General features: G+C 45.3%; 1 long non-coding RNA gene across 2 annotated transcripts; it reads right to left on the bottom strand.

The window, feature by feature from the left end:
• Positions 1-1,723: 1,723 nt before the first annotated feature.
• On the bottom strand, positions 1,724-5,005 carry LOC125758520 (uncharacterized). 2 transcript variants are annotated; one of them, XR_007416188.1, is made up of 4 exons: positions 4,895-5,005; positions 2,398-2,479; positions 2,191-2,330; positions 1,724-1,806 (listed from the first exon to the last, which is right to left on the bottom strand). It is a non-coding gene; the product is annotated as an uncharacterized LOC125758520 (long non-coding RNA). The 2 variants fall into 2 exon arrangements; XR_007416189.1 differs by lacking the exon at positions 4,895-5,005 and adding an exon at positions 2,570-2,642.
• Positions 5,006-12,276: the final 7,271 nt, after the last annotated feature.

Here is a 12,276-nt window from a genome sequence, read left to right on the forward strand (position 1 = left end):
CGCATATTCGAGGCGACTTGGAGTTAGCATGCACTACAGTAATGATGAACCGCGATTATTATTAAAATGTGGTCGACCCGTCAATATCAGTGAAGACCAGAGATTTTATAACAGTATCATGATATACGTGTCAGGCCATCCTCTCTTGGTCCAACTTCTATGCAGTTTAAGCATAGGCTGTCGTGATTATAACACTTCAATTATTTTTCTGCTGCTCGTGCACTTTCATTGACTGTGTTATTCGTGCTTATCAAACTATGTGTTATCCGATAATAAATACCAGCCGTCTATTTGTTACAGGGCTATTTGCGATTTTGTTCACCTTCAAATGTGGGATCAGCAATGGAAACGTGGATACTGACAAAATGTGAGGTTGACAAAGCAGGGAAGCTGCTGAAGGCCGTAAAGAAGTGCGCGGAGAATTAACACTGCTCCTCACGGCGTAGAGCATATTCAAAATTGATATACAAACCGTTCGCCATACGCCACGTTTAGTCAGTTTTACGTACTTCTCGCAAAACCCAAAGAACTGTCTGAAATCATCGCTTAATAAGTATAGCTGGCTGTACGTATGTGCATATTATATACGAATGCTGAATGATATAAAGACGCAGTAAAAGCAAATGTATGCATACGCAAAAATACAATAATACCAAGAGCGCATACAAAGAGCCGCAACGCGGTTTCTCGAGAGATAGAAATTGTAATGCTTAAACATCTACTTAATTGGATCAAGAGAGGATACTTGTCTGATACACATGGCACAACTCATGATTAGGAATATCTGTCAATCACCTGCCCTTCTTATTTATCGTTTTAGTGGCAGACCACATTTGAACAACACGATGCTTGTGGGCGAAGGTGTGACGTTATGATGCATGCAAGCTCTAAGCCAACTCCAAAGGAAATTGTTTTGTGCTATTCCTTGCGATGAGGGAAGCGTACATCTCTTGCCACGGACACCGCAACTGTTGTGCTCTAAGCAGACATGTACCAGAATTATTCCAAAGCTCCAGCGTGTGTATTCAGGACAGGGCAGGCATATGACACCGCCGTGAAAGTTCTCATTACTCTGTGTACATATTTGTACGCTGCATAATAAAGCCGCAGAAAGAAGTACAAAAGATTAGGCGTGCACAGAAAGAAGCCCTAAAGGAAGAGCCACGCTTCTCTTGCTAGACGACACTTGGCTGGGCCGATCATGTGCGTAGCGAGTGGTCCGAAATGCGTCGCAGAAAAGAAGATCGAAAGAAAAAGAGGCACATACCCATTGTTAGGCGACACCTGAGTCGGTGGGCCACGGATAGAGCGGTCATACTGAGTGGAGCCCCCTGCAAATAATACGTGATCAGCGTCGTACTTCTCCTTAAGTACACTAATGTGTGCGGCATACCATAACTGCTGGTACTTTGCACATAAGCAGGACAGATGAAACCCAGAGGGCAGCCAAAAAGAGGGTGATTGTCAGTCCTTTACTTTTGTTGCTCGGGTTTGTGCGTGCTCCCAAGAAATTTTCTGAAGAAAAAAAACATCAACCATTCGAAAAGAATTCATATTTCCTTGCTTTATACCTCCAAAGCAGAATACATCAGTTTATTGATTTATAGCTTCAGGGACTTGTCTAGCTGATAGAAGACCGCAAGTATTCAAAGCGTTTCCCCTTGTTTTCGCCTGTGGTTGGTACAAATTTACAGGAGCAGGTGGTCAGGATCTGCAGTCAAACCCTCTCTGCTGCACGCACCATCATGTTTCATCAGTCAATATGTCAGCTGCTGATTCCGCAATCTCCACGCTGGACAGTCGATCCTAAAGGAAAGGACCGTTATTTTACACTATTCCAACGGTTACTGCCACTTTGCACACAACTGCCGATAACATGTAATGTGAGACACATACTCCACCCCCCCCCCCCCCCCCAAAAAAAGGGTGTTACTTGACCACTACATAAGCGTTCCTCAAATCTACTATCCTGTGCAATACGTTTATCGGAAAACAAGAATCTTATTTAAATCGCACGTTAATACCAAATGCAATTGACATCTGTTTAGCACAAAAGTCAGCAATACAATAATGTAAGTGACAGTTTAGTAGCAGAAACACGACAGCAGGCGATTAGAAACAGAAATATTACAATTTACAATTTCAGTGACCATACTCGGCATTTCACGTAGAGCTTGAATATGCTCGTACCTAATTGTTTTCCTCAAGGGGCATCTTCCACTTGACAGTTCACAACCTCGGCTGCACCGAACGTAAGGCATATCGGCGTCTGGAAGCTTCCAAGCTGCCTGATAGTAGATCATCCCAGCATGCCTTGGGCGGGATGTATGCTGTAAACAGTTCCAACGCAACACATTTATTATGGCGGGAAAAAAATCATTTGTGTTGTCTACGTACCTTTAAACATTCCGGCTTTGACAGTTAAATCACATGTATACTGATTCATTTTTTCTAACCACAATGACACGTTGCTTGCACCCTAGAACAGAACGAGAACACAAAAAAAAAGTTCTTAGTGCCGGAGAACAAATTTTTATCGCCAAGGAACTAAGGACATCAAAAGACATACCAACCACACTGACCATGTCTCCCTTTGAACTCCTACGTTGCACGATTGCTGGCATTCGTGCTATCTGAAAATCGTTTAAGCCACAGCGTATCGCTTATCGCCGTAACATATTCTCAGCTGCCCCGTTCGATAGCGACGCATTTAGACGTAATCGAGCGACGCAGAGCAAATACTGCCGGCAACAATGCGTAAAAGCATGACAACTTATTTTTCTGACTCGACCCAACTCTTACAGCAGCGTAAGCATGAGCATGAATTATCTGAATTTTGAATGCCGTACATTGTGATCTGCATGAGTGCAACTATGGAATGAAGATGACTTCAGCATATATTTGTGGTAAGGTTTCAAGTTAGGTCAACACGCAGAAGTTTGAAGTCTGACGGAAGCCCGTCTGGTTGGGTTGATACGTGATCACGTTGAAGACCGAGGCACTGAGCCGAACTAAAGCAAAAAGCACACGCACACATGCACACACACACGCACGCGCGCACACACACACACATACACACAAGCGCACACACACGCACGCGCGAGCGCACACACACACGCACGCGCGAGCGCACACACACACGCGCGCGCACACACGCGAGCACACGCGCACGAGCACACACACACACGCGCGCGCACACACATACACACACGCACGCGCAAGCGCACACACACACGCGCACACACACACGCGAGCCACACACGCACACGAGCACACACGCACGCGCGAGCACACACACACACGCGAGCAAACACACGAGCACACACACGCGCGCGCGCACACACACACACACACACACGCACGAATGCGCGAGCAAACACACACGCACACACACACACACACACGCACGCGCGAGCACACACGCGAGCAAACACGCGCACGAGCACACACGCGCGCGCGCACACACACACGCGCGCACGAGCACACACACACGCGCGCCGAGCACCCACGCGCACACGCACACGCGCGCTCGCGCGAGCACACAAACACTCACGCACGCGCGAGCACATACACACACGCGAGCACACACACACGCGCGCACGAACACACACGCGAGCGAACACACGCGCGCACACGCACACACGCACGCGCGAGCGCACACACACGCGCGCACGAGCACACACACACACGCGCACGAGCACACACACACACGTACGCACGCACACACACGGAGTGGCCGGTATCAAGAGCGACTCGAGATAAAGACGTCGTGACAGTCATTTTTCTCTAGCGCTAGCACGTGCCTTCACCCCAGTCGATTGCGTGTCCCCTGAAACGTGCTCAGCCAAAGCACCGGATTTAACCATTTATTTTTTCACGTCATAAACGTGCTTTTGTGTGTGTGTATTAAATGTTTACTTCGGTCGGCGCAGTGCCTCGGGTTCGCTACATTCAGCTACACACGGAAGGATGCTGTGATTTCCTTTAAGACACTTAAAACTACACTTAAAACGCACTCTTAACGCCATTTCATTGTCTTTCGGGTACTTAAAGCTTTATTCATTTCGGTAGCGCAAAACAATTAAAGACAAGAGAGGACACGTTGACAGGACGGGCGCTAGACATCAACTGACTTTACTGCAAGGAAACACACAAAAACCCGTTGCACAGGCGCGACGCGCTACATCACTCTACGAGGGCTTTTTTTTTTTTCTTTTAATGTGTCTAATTTTCTTTGCGCTACCGAAATGAACACCAGTGATCACAACCAACTAGCCCGCATTACCGCCTTGAACCCTCACTCGTCCACCTAAAACTGCCGCAGCAGAGTTTGAAGCATGGCGAAAAGTTGAATTAGCCGACACGTTGCGTATAGACGCCACGAAATATCATGTACCAGTGACAAGGACATGACAAACAGCCCAGACTGCCATTGACAGGAGCGAGTTACTGCGCACGCAGAGCTCGTCTGGGCAAAGCTGATCTGGGGCACTTTGTTTATGCCGCCTACAGTATTTCACACCGTGATTGCAGCCTTCATCGAGCGTGTTGAAGGTATCAAGACGGCGACAGCAAGAAGGGTTAAACTTCTGTCCTTCATCTCTTCTCACATAAACGTGTATGATAACGAATGATCTTAGTCGGATGTTTGATAATATACGCCCAAACACTCATCTTGTAATGTCAAACGCAGAGCAAATACTGCCAATAACAATGCATTACATAAAAGTATGACACGATTTATTTAAAACATAAAAGTATGACACCATTACATAAAAGTATGACACGACCCATCTCGTACAGTAGCGTAAGCATGAGCATGACTTCAGGCAAACACGCGACATAAGTACATATACACAAGCAAATAACGTACTGAAGAGAGAATATTGCTTACCTGCAAATCACATTTACTGCGGTCTTCGGGCAACGTAACAACGGATGCAACCCGCTCGACAATTGCGAGTCTCAGGCAAGCGAAGAATCAGCAATGCAGCTCGTCGCAACGGCCGCGCAGCCCACTGAAACGTGCCCGTTGCAATGCATCGTGGCTTATTTGCGGCGGATCGCGCACGTTAATGACTGTCCTTGCTTGCTGTATCACTAGTTACACGCCACTCACGTACACAACGCGATTAGACCAGGCACGTTAACAAAGCGCGGAGCGTAAAACCTGGTTAAATCGATGAAACGAATAGCAGCACTGCACAAACGCGACTTCAACAACCGCACCAACCGCCTCGCATTCGAATGCTCTTCCCGGCATACACCTCAAGCTGTGCAAAGCCTAGGAGAGATGACGCCGTCCCTGGTTCGATAAAGTTGAAGCGGCGCCTCGAGGACGCCACATTTGTTACTCACCGCGAGCTCATACATCTCTCTACGCGGCCTCTCTACTGGAGCGGCCGTCCCACGCTGTTTTGTGAACTCAGCGGCATCTTTTTCTCCCGTGTTAGCGAATTGATGACGGTTAACCGTGTTTGGTGCTATGTTGTCCCGTGACGTTTGCTGCACTTTACGATCCGTTAATTATAACGCGAAGAAAAACAAACAAACTAGACAACACGACAGCGAAATTAAAATAAATTGTATTGCGAGTCTCGGAAAAATATTTTTCTCGCGCCACGGGATGGTTCTTCGATCGCATCGTCAGTTTAATTTGGTCGGTTGTCGTGTGCTCACAGTACTTTATCTTATCGCCATATGCGAAGCTTCCCGGAGGCAAATTAATTACTTCTGCGGCTTAAAAGCAAAATAGATATAAGAGCTACTTAATAAGTTGTTTAGCACAAACATTTGACCAACATACGATAGTTTTTCGTTCTTGTGCTTCTGCCGATGTCTGTGCAGATTATGTCACTTCATAAATTACGGGTTTTGGAAGCGGGCTCACCTTATTGAACTCCCAGTTTTAGTTCATACCCCACCATCGCTTGCCTCAGTATGCCGCAATGTAAAATCGCTGCTCCTGTGATTTGCTTTTCTGCTGTCAAGACCCGTTCTGTGTGTACATCATCCGCTGTTCAATTGATAAAGCCAGCCTTGAACAAGACAGATCGCGATGTCACACATTGATCAATAAACTTCCACTCCATAGTGTAGGTCCCCTGAGGGATGAGTCATTGCGCTTTTATAAGTTACAATCTAAAGGTTACAATGCTCATCGCGGTGCTTTAGCTTTTAACTTGGCACGCTGCTGTCGATGTAACCTTTATGAGAGAGGGAAATGAAGAAAACACAAAGATAAAATTGCTGTAACAGCCATGTAACTTATAAATTATAAGTTACATGTCTTTTTATGCTGTCGTAAACGTTACCGTGATTAGAGTGTAGCAAAGGGAAAGAGGAATGCTGCAATTATGAAGCACAGAGCTTTATGGGGATACAATAGGTACGAGGTGCTTCGAGGGCTGTGGAAGGGTGTGATGGTCCCGGGGCTTACATTTGGGAACTCAGTGGTTTGCATGAAGTCAGAGGTACAATCAGGATCGGATGTAAATCAAAGGACGGTGGGCCGCCTCGCGTTGGGCGCTCACGGGAAGACGACAATTGAGGCTGTAAAGGGTGATATGGGATGGACAGGCTTTGAAGTGAGGGAAGCTCAGAGCAAAATGAGATTCGAAGAGAGGCTGAGGAAAATGAAGAAGAGTAGATGGGCAGAGAAGGTTTTCAGGGATTTGTATAGAAAAAGCGTTGACACGCAGTGGAGAAAGAGAACTAGGAGGCTCACCAGTAAATATACGGCTAGCAGTGCGGGCGATATGGCAACAGGGAGCATTAAGCGGAAGGTCAGGGAGGCGGAGAGGACTTATTGGATGACAGCGATGGAAAAGAAGCCGGCTCTGAGTAACTACCGAAAAAGGAAAAAACGAAATAAGGAGGGAAAGGTTTTATGATAATTCAAGGGGAAGCGCTTTACTGTTTGAAGCAAGGTCGGGCTGTCTTAGAACGCGTAGTTATAAGGCGAGATTCAGTAACGAAGAAGAACATTGTACATGCTGCGGGGGTACTAAGGAAACGATGGAACATGTACTGATTGAATGTGGCGATATTCACCCAGGTATACGTGTGGGCACGAGTCTACATGAAGCCTTGGGTTTTAGGGACAACAATGGAAAGCTGAACACGTCCGCGATAGAAATAAGTAAGAGACGGTTAGAGTATTGGTGGCAGAAAAGCAGAGATAAAGTACAAAAATAAATAATGGGGGAAAATAAGGTCAGTCTGCCTTAAGAGGCAGAGAGATGGACCGTGAATTTATATTTTTTGGTATAATAACATAGATTTAATCAATGTAGACAAGGTATTAGGCCAGCATGAAACAAGGAAGTTTTTTCTTTTTTCTTCGAGCATGGTGGCAGACATGTCACCGCCCCGTTATAAAGGGGACACTCATAGCATCCATCCATCCAGAGTAAAGGCAAATTGGTTAGAGATTGAGGAGCAGCTAAACAAGGAACAGATAGGTGCTTATGCGGTTACAGACACACACCTTAGAGACTTGAAAAGCCACCACATATTGACAATTATATTTGGGAAGGATGTAACAGGATCACATCAGAAAGGAGAGGTGGGGGTGTTGGAATGCTAATTAATAGCAGAACGAATTTGGATAGAGTGAAACAAACGTGTTCAGAGCACATGTGGGTTTCGGGCACAGTAGGTGGAAAGAAAACGTGGCTAGGTGTAGCCTACTTGTGGACGGGGAATAACTGCACAGAAAAGAATCTGGAGATAGTGAAATGCATAAGCACCGATATTAAAGAATTTGGTCATGATGCCGAAATAATCCTTCTAGCGGACATGAACGCTCACATTCATGACCTTGACGGATATTCAGACACCAATGGCAAGTTATTGCTAGATCTCTGCGAGCAACATAGTCATGAGATAGTTAACGGGGGGCCTAAGTGTGAGGGGCAGATCATGTGGGAAGTCGGAAACAGCCAATCGAGCATTGATTATTGTCTCATGACAGAAGGAATCTATCACAAACTTAGAGAGATGAGAATAGACTAGGAAGGCATTAACAGCTTGGGCAGTGACCATAAACGCATAATATTACAAATGGGATATAAAACTTAAAATAAGAACATTGAATCAAAGTTTGGCAGCTTGTATCTAAATGACAAACAAATAACAAATATAGCCGCAAGAGTCGAGGAAAAAGTAGACGAACTACCAGGCAAAGACTGGAAGTATAGTGAGCTGCTACATCTAATCACGAAAGAAATGGAAAAAGAGAAGAAAACTATTTGTTGGAAAGGAAAGAGAAAGCCAAAAAGTTGGTGGAACAAAGAAATCCGGGAGGCGATCGAGAAGCGACGTGAGGCATCACGGGAGCACAGACAAGCAAAAAAGGAGAACCCGCCACAGGACGAAGTCAACCAAATATGGGAAATATATTTAGAGCAAAAATCCCTTGTGCAGAAATTAGTCGAGGCAAAAATTAAAGGTGAAAGTGAACGCTGGATGACAGAGATTCGCGAAAAGAAGAAGGCCGCGCCTAGGATATTTTGGAGCCGCCTAAAAGCGCTGGGTAGCAAGTCTGTCACAATGCAACAAGATATGGTAGATGAAGGAGGAAATCAATTGGAAGGGTATGAAGCGCTAGGGTACATCCGAAAGATAACAGCCGATCAGTTTAAAAAGGTCGCCCAGGGGATTCCACCGGTGAGTAAAAGTACGCAAATGAGTGCAACCGACGAAGATGTAGTACTAGAGAATTTCAATTGGAAGAAGGCAGAAGGAAAAATTCCTAAGCGCACTACTCCGGGCTTACATGGGGTTCCCGTCAGCCTCATTAACGAACTCGGACATAACACTAAAGAAGCACTGCTGAAAGCCGTAGAAAAGTGCTTACAGGAGAAGGAAATGCCAGACAGTTGGCGAAAAAGTAGAATGAACTTAATCTATAAAGGCAGGGGAAAAAAAGATAACATTCGCTCGTATAGACCGCTAACCATTACATCGGTGCTATACAGGTTGGCGATGACGGCAGTAAAATTAAAAACAGAAGCGTGGGTCGAACAAAATAATATTTTGGGAGAACTTCAGAATGGATTTCGAATCGACAGGCGGTTAGACGACAATCTGTTTGTTCTTACCCAATGTATAGAAATATCGAAAATAGAAAACAGGCCCTTATACGTAGCATATCTAGATATTACCGGGGCGTATCAACGTTAATCAGGAAATTCTGTGGGATATATTGAAAGAAGTGGGCATAGGTGACGACTGTATACAGCTTTTGAGGGAAATATACCGAGAAAATACAGTTTATATAGAATGGGAAGGAATAAGTAGCAAGGACAGCGTTGAAATTAGCAAGGGCTGAGGCAGGGATGTCCTTTGTCCCCGCTGTTAATCATGCTGTACATGGTGAGGATGGAAAAAGCGCTAGAAGGTAGCAACATTGGATTTAATTTGTCACACAAACAGGTCGGCACGATGGTTGAGCAGATACTTCCAGGTCTATTTTATGCTGATGATATTGTCTTATTTGCAGACAGTCAAGATGATATACAGTAACGGGCAGATATATGCGGAAGGGGATGTGAGGCTCTAGGACTAGGATGTAGTGCAAAAAAATGTGGATTGATGGTATTCAATGATCACGAAGACCGTGCGGTCTTTATACAGGGCCAAAAAATACCGAGGGTAAGCAAGTACAAGTATCTCGGAGTATGGGTAAATGAGCGGGATAGATATATGGAGGTACAAGAGAAAGCATCGGTAGCAAAGGGAAAGAGGAATGCTGCAATTATGAAGCACAGAGCTTTATGGGGATACAATAGGTACGAGGTGCTTCGAGGGCTGTGGAAGGGTGTGATGGTCCCGAGGCTTACATTAGGGAACTCAGTGGTGTGTATGAAGTCAGAGGTACAATCAGGAATGGATGTAAATCAAAGGACGGTGGGCCGCCTCGCGTTGGGCGCTCACGGGAAGACGACAAATGAGGCTGTAAAGGTTGATATGGGATGGACAGGCTTTGAAGTGAGGGAAGCTCAGAACAAAATGAGATTCGAAGAGAGGCTGAGGAAAATAAAGAAGAGTAGATGGGCAGAGAAGGTTTTCAGGTATTTGTATAGAAAAAGCTTTGACAAGCAGTGGAGAAAAAGAACTAGGAGGCTCACCAGTAAATATACGGCTAGCAGTGCGGGCGATATGGCAACAAGGAGCATTAGGCGGAAGGTCAGAGAGGCGGAGAGGACTTATTGGATGGTAGGGATGGAAAAGAAGCCGGCTCTGTGTAACTACCGAGAGGGAAAAAACGAAATAAGGAGGGAAAGGTTTTATGATAATTCAAGGGGAAGCGCTTTACTGTTTGAAGCAAGGTCGGGCTGCCTTAGAACGCGTAGTTTTAAAGCGAGACACACGAACACAGAAGAATAAGGAAACGACGACACGTTATTCTTCTGTGTTCATGTGTGTGCGCTGTGTTAAGATGAAGATTTACCAACTTGCCCAAATATCCACCTTACTAAAGCGAGATTCAGTAACGAAGAAGAACAACGTACATGCTTCGGGGGAACTAAGGAAACGATAGAACATGTACTGATTGAATGTGGCGATATTCACCCAGGTATACGTATGGGCACGAGTCTACATGAAGCCTTGGGTTTTAGGGTGAACAATGGAAAGCTGAACACGTCCGCGATAGAAATAAGTAAGAGACGGTTAGAGTATTGGTGGCAGAAAAGTAGAGATAAAGAACAAAAATAAATAATGGGGGAAAAATAAGGTCATTATGCCTTAAGAGGCAGAGATGGACCGTGAATTTATATTTTTTGGTTTAATAACATAATTTAATCAATGTAGATAAGGTATTAGGCCAACATGAAACAAGGAAGCTTTTTTTTCTTTTTTTTTCTTCGATCCTGGTGGCAGACATGTCACCGCCCCGTTTTAAAGGGGACGCTCTTAGCATCCATCCATCCATCCAGAGTTGCTGTTTAAAGATGACAGATGGCGGTAGTATAATGCGAATGGCGCATGTCAATGGATGCTTGCGATCGTAAGAGGCGCTCGCTCTTGGTGCGCTTTCTCTTTCGCTCGGAGTCGCCGGATGGAGGCAGACAAGGCGCTCGCTCTTGGCGTGCTTTCTCTTTCGCTCGGGAGCGGACACTTTCCCTGCATTTCACCTATCACAAAGCGATGATAATGAAGGGACCACGTAAACCAGCAGTACAATAAAAGTTTGATGTTTATTATATACACGGTGTTTCACACTCTTTGTATGATGTACTGGGCGAACTTCACGGAAGAGTTTCATGGTGTACTGATGATTTCCTCCGGAGCTTCGCCCCACTCATCATCCTTCACCCCGTGGATATGGTGTGATTTTTTATGTTCGTGCGCGCGTTTGTATGTGTGCATGCATATATACACATGCAAAATCTAGAAAGATCAGGGGGGGGGGGGCATAGCCCCCTGGCTATGCCCTTGTAGTAGAAGTTACAGGAAAAGTATGAGTTGCCTAAATATAAACGCTCGAAGCATTCTTAGCAAGTTATCTGATTTGGAGAGTATTATTATAGCCCATAATACTCACATCATAGTTGTAACCGAAACCTGACTGCATCAAGACATCAGTGACCACGAGTTAATACCAAAGGGCTTTAGAATCTGCCACATTGGTCATGATGGTAGGGGAGGCGGACTCGCTATTTTTCTCAAGGAATCACTGCGGGCGTCCCGATTACCGACTGTGCCGGGATTTGAAAGTGTTGTGCTTAAGCTATTCCTTGAAGAATGCAACCTGATTGTTTTGGGTATATATCGCCCAGCGAGCTATGATAGTTCCTTTGCTGAAAACCTCAACGAGTTCTTGTGTTTGAACACTATTCGTTACGGCAAACGGTTACTCGCCGGTGATTTCAACTTACCAGTGATTAACTGGTCAGACGATTTCCCAGAAGCTCTTACTGATGCGTCTCAACCTTTCGTTGACCTCGCCATTTCGCACAACTTAACCCAATTAGTTAAATTACCCATACGCCCTCAACAAACTGCGGAGTCTATTTTGGACCTTTTTCTTGTTTCCAATGAGCTTTTAAGGAGGAATCCAAGAATAGATATCTTCGAAGGGATATCTGATCACAAGATTGTGTCCTTAACTTTAGAAATGCAGTTTTCTTCGAAACTTCAAATAAAAGAAAGTAAAATTCCGTTGTTCACACGTGCTGGTGACGTCGACGTAGTGGACTTACTTCGCAGTTCGTTCTCTGATTTCAGCACTCTGTACGAAGCAACTGATTGCTCCGTCGAACAAATGTG

The sequence above is a fragment of the Rhipicephalus sanguineus genome, chromosome 5, assembly GCF_013339695.2.
Source record: "Rhipicephalus sanguineus isolate Rsan-2018 chromosome 5, BIME_Rsan_1.4, whole genome shotgun sequence".
Taxonomy (NCBI): Eukaryota; Metazoa; Arthropoda; class Arachnida; order Ixodida; family Ixodidae; genus Rhipicephalus; species Rhipicephalus sanguineus.